At 42.8% G+C, this 8,313-nt stretch overlaps 1 non-coding gene across 1 annotated transcript; it reads left to right on the forward strand.

Annotated features, from left to right (window-relative positions):
- Positions 1–508: 508 nt before the first annotated feature.
- On the forward strand, positions 509–2,528 carry LOC101305993. Its single transcript, XR_183870.1, has 4 exons — positions 509–916; positions 1,000–1,094; positions 1,560–1,659; positions 2,340–2,528. It is a non-coding gene; the product is annotated as an uncharacterized LOC101305993 (transcript).
- The last annotated feature ends 5,785 nt before the right edge of the window (positions 2,529–8,313 follow it).

Below are 8,313 nucleotides of genomic sequence, written 5' to 3' on the forward strand. Positions count from 1 at the left end.
TCTTAGCCAACAAGCCTTCGTCGGCTATGGTTTCGTCGGGAAAGAGTCGTCGGCGATGACTTTAGCTGACGAAACGAGAAAACGTCGTCGACTATTGTCCCAGAATTTAGCCGACGAATATCTTAAATGTTTCATCAAACATTGTAACATCCCGGACCCAATTTTACCTTTTTACTGGGTATTCTACGAGTTACTGAAGAATTTAACCGTGCTTGGTAATCTATTAAGTTAACGCTTGAGCTTATTTTCAAATTTTATTCAAAATGTCAAGTTCTTCTTTTAAGACCCCGATGTCGTAGTACACGTCGACACGAATTCTCTGATGTCCTCAGATTATTTTTGAGAGCTTCAGGCTATTTTCTACGATTTATCAAAAAATATAGGTCGTTGATCTTTAATCATCGATCTTCTGCTGTCTATTTCTGTTGTTAATCAGAGGAAGATGTTAAATAAAGGAAGACTGGTCAGACCCAGTCAAAGAACCCAAGTCGGGTTTGACCGAGCCTAACCGAGTCTCTCCTTTTCTCTCTTTCGTCTCTGTCGCCTCTACGCCGGAGCGCCGCCGTCCGGCCACCCCAGGCGACGAGATCGCCGCCGTTCTCTTCCTCTCCTCCTTTCCTTTCTAGCCCAGCTCGTAGATCATGCGTGCAACCAAGATCGATGGAGATCGAAAGCTTGGGTGCTTCACTGTGTTCTTTGATTTCTGGCGAGCTCCGGCAGCGATGACGATAGCGAGGGTCTCCGGCGAAGGTTTCTGGTGTCTCCCTCCTCTTCCCGGCGTCTCCTCTTTCTCTTGGAGACTAAAATGAACACGAAGGGAGGCTAGAAGGGCTGTTGTCGTTGTGTTGGAGGAAACCCAATCCCAGAATCCGGCAAGAAAGCTACTGCCGAGAGGGGCTTGGTTTCTCGGTTGAAGGTAAGCTGCTCTTTTGGTTGTTAAGTTCAGTTGGGTTGATGCTAGCTTGAATGTGGGATTGAGTTGGCAAATGGTTGTTTCAGTGATAGGATCGGGAGCAGAAGAAGAACTTGATCATGGAGCAGAGGTTATTGCCAAAATAAATTTGGGTGCGGAATTTCGAAAGCAAGAATTAGGGGTAAGCTGCTCTGTTGGTTTTGGGTATTAGTAATTGATTCATAGTTTGAATTGTTGCTGATAATGGTTATGAATTCGAGGAAGGGCAGAAAGGAATGTTGGACGAGCCAAGGAAGTGTAATTGTAGTGAAGGTGGTTTATGAGTGTAAAGATAAATTCTTAGGTGTAGAGAGTAATCTGGTTGCAGCCCTTTCGCAATTAATAATAAGGTGAATCCCTTGGTTTCTATTGTTACTCTAAAGTGTTTAGTGATTATCGATTTGGAGCATCTGGTATTAGTATTGAGATGTTAAAGAATGGGAAGTAAGGGATTTGACCGATTTGTTATTCACTTATGCAATGTAATTTTATTTAGGGACCAGTCTTAAGTCTTAGATTGGACATTTGGCTAAGGCTAAAGATAGCTGATAATCTGGAAGTAGTTGAGATTATTAACTTACGGTTTGGGTTAATTGTCTAATTAAAGGACTCAAGTATGTGCCAATGGACGTAAAGGCTCGCCGTAGGAAGTTTACGGGCATTTGACTTGGGAAGCCTCCGTTTGGCAATTAAATAACCGAATCACTGTGAGTGGACTTTTGTTTTAAATAATATGCATGCAATGATTGATTTTTGAGCAATTTATTTTGTTGGAGCATTTGACGTCATTTTATTTTGACGATTTTATTTCTTTTGAAGAGTTACCGAAAATGGGATTTTTGTGATGAATATAATTATATATTGATGAGGAGAGTATGTATATAAATGCTAGCTAGCCATATGTGTCTGTCCACCTTAATGGCGTAGCATATAGCCGCATTATGGTGTGACGTGAGCGTTGGACGCGGGCGTAGTAGCCCTATATGAGTGCTTAATTCATATAGGGGGTATGGACACATATTTATACACCCATCTGTCCACCTTAATGGCGTAGTGTAGCGCCGCATTAAGGCGTGACGTGAGCGTTAGACGCGAGCGTAGTAGCGCTATATAGACCCATGAATTTATATAGGGAGTATGAACGTGTGTAAATACATACATATATTTTAGCTTGAGAGACTATTTTATAAGCTTTGGAGACTAGCCGGAGCTAGTCGTGTTATTGTCAGTTTTTGAGTTGAGAGCTTTTGAGCTTGTTGCATGCAGCATAATTTATATGGAAAATAAATGGGAATGCATAAATATTTTTATTGAATTCAGTTTTGTCCACTCACTCTAACGTGTTTCAAATGTTTTCCGCTGGGCCTTTCGTTTTAAAAATGCCCAGCTTGCAGGTTAGCTTAGTTGAGGTTGGGCGTACTTGGAGTCAAGGCATAGTTCGTATTATAGCTTCCGTTTATTTGTTTTTCTGTCTCTTTTATTCCTTTTAGAGTTGCTCTGAACCAATGAATTGTTTGATTTGGGATTATATTTAGATTAGTGAATAAGTTGGGAGGTGTTGTGATTTGGAGAGCACGAAGGCTCCAGGAGTTTAAGGTTGGATTTGGATTTTCAGAAGTGTTTGCAGGTATTATTAGGAAGGGTTGTCCATTTTCAAGAGAGGTTATGTCGAATTTTCGGTAAACTTTCTTTGGAGGTGATCCCCGTAGGATTTACTTCGGGTTTCAGGGTGAAATTCGGGGTGGGTCTTGACAACTATAGTCTGAGACTTTAGCCGACGAATATATTAAGATATTCGTCGGCTAAAATATGTAATAAAAAATTAAAAAAATAACTAAAGCCGACGAAATATAATCTGTTTCTTCGGTTTTAGTAGGGTTTAGCCGAAGAAACATGTCATAATTCGTCGGTTAAACCTTTAAAAAAAATTAAAAATACTATAGCCGACGAATATCTTACATGTTTCGTCGGCTATAAGTCCATTCCAGTATAAAAAAAATACCCGAAATTTCTAAATTATCATTCCAAGTAAGCTGCAAAATACACCAAAACAATTTTATATATATAACCAACAACAAGCACATAAAACTATATAATTGATCAACTACACAAAATCTAGATTGTCTAAATCAATATCCGATTCTATGGGCTGCTGCTGAGGAGGTTGCGGCGGCTGAGGTAGCAGTATAGGCGTAGGCATGGGCGAAGCTGGAAGTCCCTGAAGCTGGACAGCTGTAAACTTGTCAAGACCCACCCTGAATTTCATCCTGAAACCCGAAGCAAGTCTTGCGGGGACCACCTCCAAGGAAAGTTTACCGAAAAATCGGCATAACCTCCCTTGAAAATGGACAACCCTTCCTAATAAATACCTGCAAACACTTCTGAAAAATCCAAATCCAACCTTAAACTCCTAGAGGCTTCGTGCTCCCCAAATCACAACATCTCCTAATTTAATTGCCAACTTAAACAAGATAATCATATAGCCAACAGCCACAGTTCAGACCAACTCTATTTGAAAGGAAATGAACTAGAAATATAAAAATAAGCGGAAGCTATACTATTGACTATGCCTCTTCTCTAAATACGTCCGACCACAACTATGCAATCCTGCAAACTGGGCATTTTTAAAACGAAGAGCACAGGGGAAAATATTTGAAAACGAAACGTTAGAGTGAGTGGACAAAAATAAATTAACGAATAAAATATTTGTTTCCCCAAAACAATTTCCAAGGAAAATCGAATGCATGCTGCAAGTGATAAAACTTTTATCTCATAAATGTCGAGCCTCTCAGGCTCTATAATATATGTATGTATTTAAACACGTCCATACTTCCTATATAAATTCATGGGACTATATAGGGCTACTACGCTCGCGTCCAACGCTCACGTCACGCCTTAATGCGGTGCTACACTACGCCATTAAGGTGGACAGACGAGTGTATAAATATGTGCCCATACCCCCTATATGAATTAAACACTCATATAGGGCTACTATGTTCGCGTCCAACGCTCACGTCACACCATAATGCGGTTATATGCTACGCCATTAAGGTGGACAGACACATAGGGCTAGCTAGCATTTTTATACATACTCTCCTCATAAATACATATTTATATTCACCGAAAATCCTATTTTTGGTAACTCTCCAAGAGAAATAAAATCGTCAAAATGCTCCACAACAATAATTGTTCATCTATGAACTATAGCATGCATTTTATTTAAAACAAAGGTCCACTCACAGTATGAGGCCTAAGCCTTCCAATGCTCAAAATACTCCTCGAGCGCTGCCTCTAAATATTCACACTCTATAGCCAAAACCCACGTCTGATAATAAACAGAAGAACAAATCGGTCAAACCGGACCCCATAAAAATTAACTATTCAACTTCTTCCTAGTTCGATTAGAATCTCCTAGGTTGACTAGAAATTGACCAGGCTTGACCCACGTTTGACCAACAGAAATTAATAATCATTTCGATTAACTTCACAACTATAACTCCTTCGGTCCCAAACCAAACCTTAGCCGGTAATCAAAGTCACAAACAATTTCCATGCCTTTATCACACTAAGCAATTCACTTCCAAAATCACCACGAAGCCAATGGTCTAGATTTTAGGGTTACTATGGGTAGTAATCATATTAACAAAAATTATTTTATGGTCCCATAGCTCAAGCCAACTAAAACCAACAATTCCAACATTTCTTTTCTACCTAACTTCACACCAACAATTACTAAGGGCACCCAAAAGGGTTTCCAAGAATGAAAGTTTCCATAAAGGGGAAAGTTCCCTAAAAAGAGACTTTCTAAATATGGCAGGTTTTCCTAAACCGTAAACTACCACTTACACGAAAAGAAAAGTCGACAAGCTACCTTCACGGATTCTGCCGGAATTGCTGCCTCGGGATTCCGGCGACTTGCCAGAAATACTCGTCGGATTCCGGTGACTTGCCGGAATTTTCACCATAATCTCCTTCGGGATTCCGGCGACTTGCCAAAAATACTCGTCGGATTCCAGTGACTTGCCGGAATTTTCACCATAATCTCCTTGCATCTTCCAATCTCCAAGTTATCGACAATCATGCAGAAAATAATGATTCAAACACCAACCAACAACAACAACAACACAGCAGCTCCAAAATTACTAGAGGAGATCGAGTTTACCTTCAGTCAATCCCATAACTCTAGTCTAGCTGCTCTCCTAGTTCCGGGAACTCCCCTAAACCCGTTGCCAGGAAACCCTCAACCATTTACTATTTGCTGCCTCGGTCCGCCAACTCCACCAAAACCAACACCCCACACTTCGGTTCCTCTCAGTCCTAACTCACCCGACCTCTGCCTCAGCCCGGACCAACAAGTAACTGCTCCAAGGTCCATTCTGACTTCACACAAAGCTCACAGAACCCATCGAAACATTGAAGAGCTCACCGAAAATCCATTGAACGTAGGTCGCCGGAGCTAGGAACCAGAAACCCAGAAAAAGGCAGAAAAGGGCTTTGCAGTTTAGAACTCGATTCGGGATGAAACAAACCCAGAAAAGAAGAGGAGAGGAAGGAGAATAAGAATCTGACCTTGGTCTGTCGATTCGTTGCCAGAACTCACCGGAATTTGGGAAGAACAGCCGTTGTCCTCCTCTTCTGATCTCCGCCGAGAATGGCTACCTCCCGGATTTGAGAGTTGAGCTAGGTCGGGAAGGAGGAGAGGACCACTTGGTGGCAGTCTCATCACCAAGGGGTGGCCGGACAGCGCTGCTCCGGCGAGGGACGACGACGAACACAGAGAGAGTCGGGAAGAGGAGAGAGATTCAATTGGGCTCAGTCAAACCCGACTTGCGCATTTTGACTGGGTCTGACCAGTCTTCCTCTATTTAACAATAGAAATGGACAACAGGTGATCAATGATTAAAGATCAGCGACCCAGATTTTTATAAATCGTAGAAAATAGTTCGAAGCTCCCAAAAATAATCCGATGATAATGGAGAACTCGTGTCATCGCGCACTACACCCTCGGAACCTTAATAGAAGAATTTAACATTTTAAGAAAAACTCGACAATAAATTCGGGTGTTAAATTACCAAATTACCGAGCATGGCTAACTTCCTCAGTAACTCGTAAGATACCCAGTAACAGGGGTAAAATTAGGTCCGGGATGTTACAAAACTCCTGCAAGTACTGGAACATCTGCTGCTTTTGGGCCTGCTGGGTGGCATATACCGCGGCAGTATAGGTTGTCTGAGCGGCGATCTGGTCGGCGATCTGGGCGGCATGAGCGGCAACCTGAGCAGCATGAGCGACAGCCTGAGCAGCTTGTTGTTCCCGTAGTCTCTCAACTTCCGACTCTAGCTGAGTCGTCCTACTGCTGCTCGAGGCTGCCTTTCGTTGAAATCCTGAAGTGGTCTTCAGGACCCCCTCGACCTTTTTTCCTAGACCCCGGCAGTAGAAGTTGTTTTCTCATGGTGGGAAGGCTGTGCCCATGATCCTCGCCCCAACCCTCGGATCGGAAGTGTCGATCCAGGACATGGCTTCGGACATCTCTTCTTCCTGCGTGTTCGGCCATGTCTCCCTCACTATAGCACTCATCACTTTGTCACTAGCCTCCATCACCTTCGCCTAATTGGATAGAAAAAAAAATGATTAATTAACATTTTGACATATATATATAATTAAAATTAAAAATTTAAAAACGTAAGATGACTTACAATATTCTCCTGGGCGTCAGGATATGTCTTCTCGTACGTATAGACGTACCGGTTAACTTCTGGATGTTCCCTGGCCGCCTCGTCCATGAAGACAGCGAACGGTCTAGAACCGGCATGATGGTTCCTTGTGTTGTGTTGTCGGTTCTGAGCGTTCGCCTGAGAAACGGCCTTCAAAGAAAAAATAAACTATCAGTAAAATATTTAAAAACGGACGTACTTAATGACAAATTAACTAATTAATTTTTTTAAATACCTGTTTACGAGGGTTGTTGAATTCTGATGTCAGAAGCCAACGCCACTTGTACTTCCTAACTGGAACTCAGCAGGGGTACCAGAACGTGCGTTCCCGTGTGTAGTCCAGTGGGTCCACAACTCGTTCTTCCACTCCTTGTACCTACAGATACAACAAAAATATTAGAAATATTATTAATATCACATACAATTTTGTTTTTTCATTAACTTCCCAACGTACCTTCCCCCATGCACAACGTCCGCCTAGTTGTTCTTCAGGTGCTCGGGAACGTCAAACCACACCTGCATTTAATCGCTTATTAGTTTAGTTTTTCGAGAAATCAGTAACGTAATACATAATATTATTGAGGCATTTTGTAAACTCACCGACATAGCGTTGTGGACCATGTCCTTAACCTCCTGCGGGACCTCGCCCCAATCTGACCACAACATAGGGACTCTATCCCTAATAAGCGCTCCAACGCGGCCGGAGTACGTCCTCGACTTCCCGCCCGATACTATGTGGCCATCCCCGTCAGTACCGATGACGATCCTTCTTGAGGTATTGACGGTCTTCTAGAGAGCCTTCCCTGTGACGGGGCCTCTCTTCTTCTTTGTCGGCTTCGCTCTGACGGTGTCTATCACATGATAAACCAAATTGATTATTAAAATCGGAGACCCTTTATTATTAATTATAAGAAAACAAATCATTCATCGTATCAAAAGGCACGAACCGGTACACCGCTGATGGAGCCACTGGCGGGGGCAGTGGATAAATCGGCGTCCCTGAGCCATCGACTGCAGGTAAGGCCGGTATCACGGATGGAACAGATGAGGTGGCGGCATCTGTACCCTAGATGACCCACTATCTGAAGCAATAGGACCTGGAGTGGGCGCCCGGTGTATCTCAGGCATACGGGGTGCAGACACCTCCGTCTGGGTCTGAGGCCACAGCTGCCTCGAGGAATGAGGGACGCCCCGCTGCCTCGATGAAGGGGACACCTCCGGCTGCCTCTGCGCCGTCTCCAGAAGGGTCGCACGTCTAGCTGTCATGGGGCCCCAAAACGACGTTTGAGGGTTGCTAGAGGTTCCCTCAGACAATTCGGACCTTTGGCCCTTCGAACCTTTCGTCGATCTAAAATTATCGCTCATCCTGTTTAAAATATTAATTTGAATCAAGGCTGAGGAAGAAAATCATGAAACTTAATGACGACACACCACACGTAAATCATACACAAAATCAATAGGCATCGAAAATATCCACAATATTTCAGCAACCATATATTAAAACTTGCATAATCCAAACCACAACGAAGTCACACAAACAGCAACGTGTGTGTGTGTGTGTGTGTGTGTGTATTCATCATAAACCAATCCACAATATCAATACCGCATAAAAATCCTAAATTCCCAAATTCGAAACCCTAGAATAAC

Source organism: Fragaria vesca, linkage group LG2 (genome assembly GCF_000184155.1).
Source record: "Fragaria vesca subsp. vesca linkage group LG2, FraVesHawaii_1.0, whole genome shotgun sequence".
NCBI classification, from domain to species: domain Eukaryota; kingdom Viridiplantae; phylum Streptophyta; class Magnoliopsida; order Rosales; family Rosaceae; genus Fragaria; species Fragaria vesca.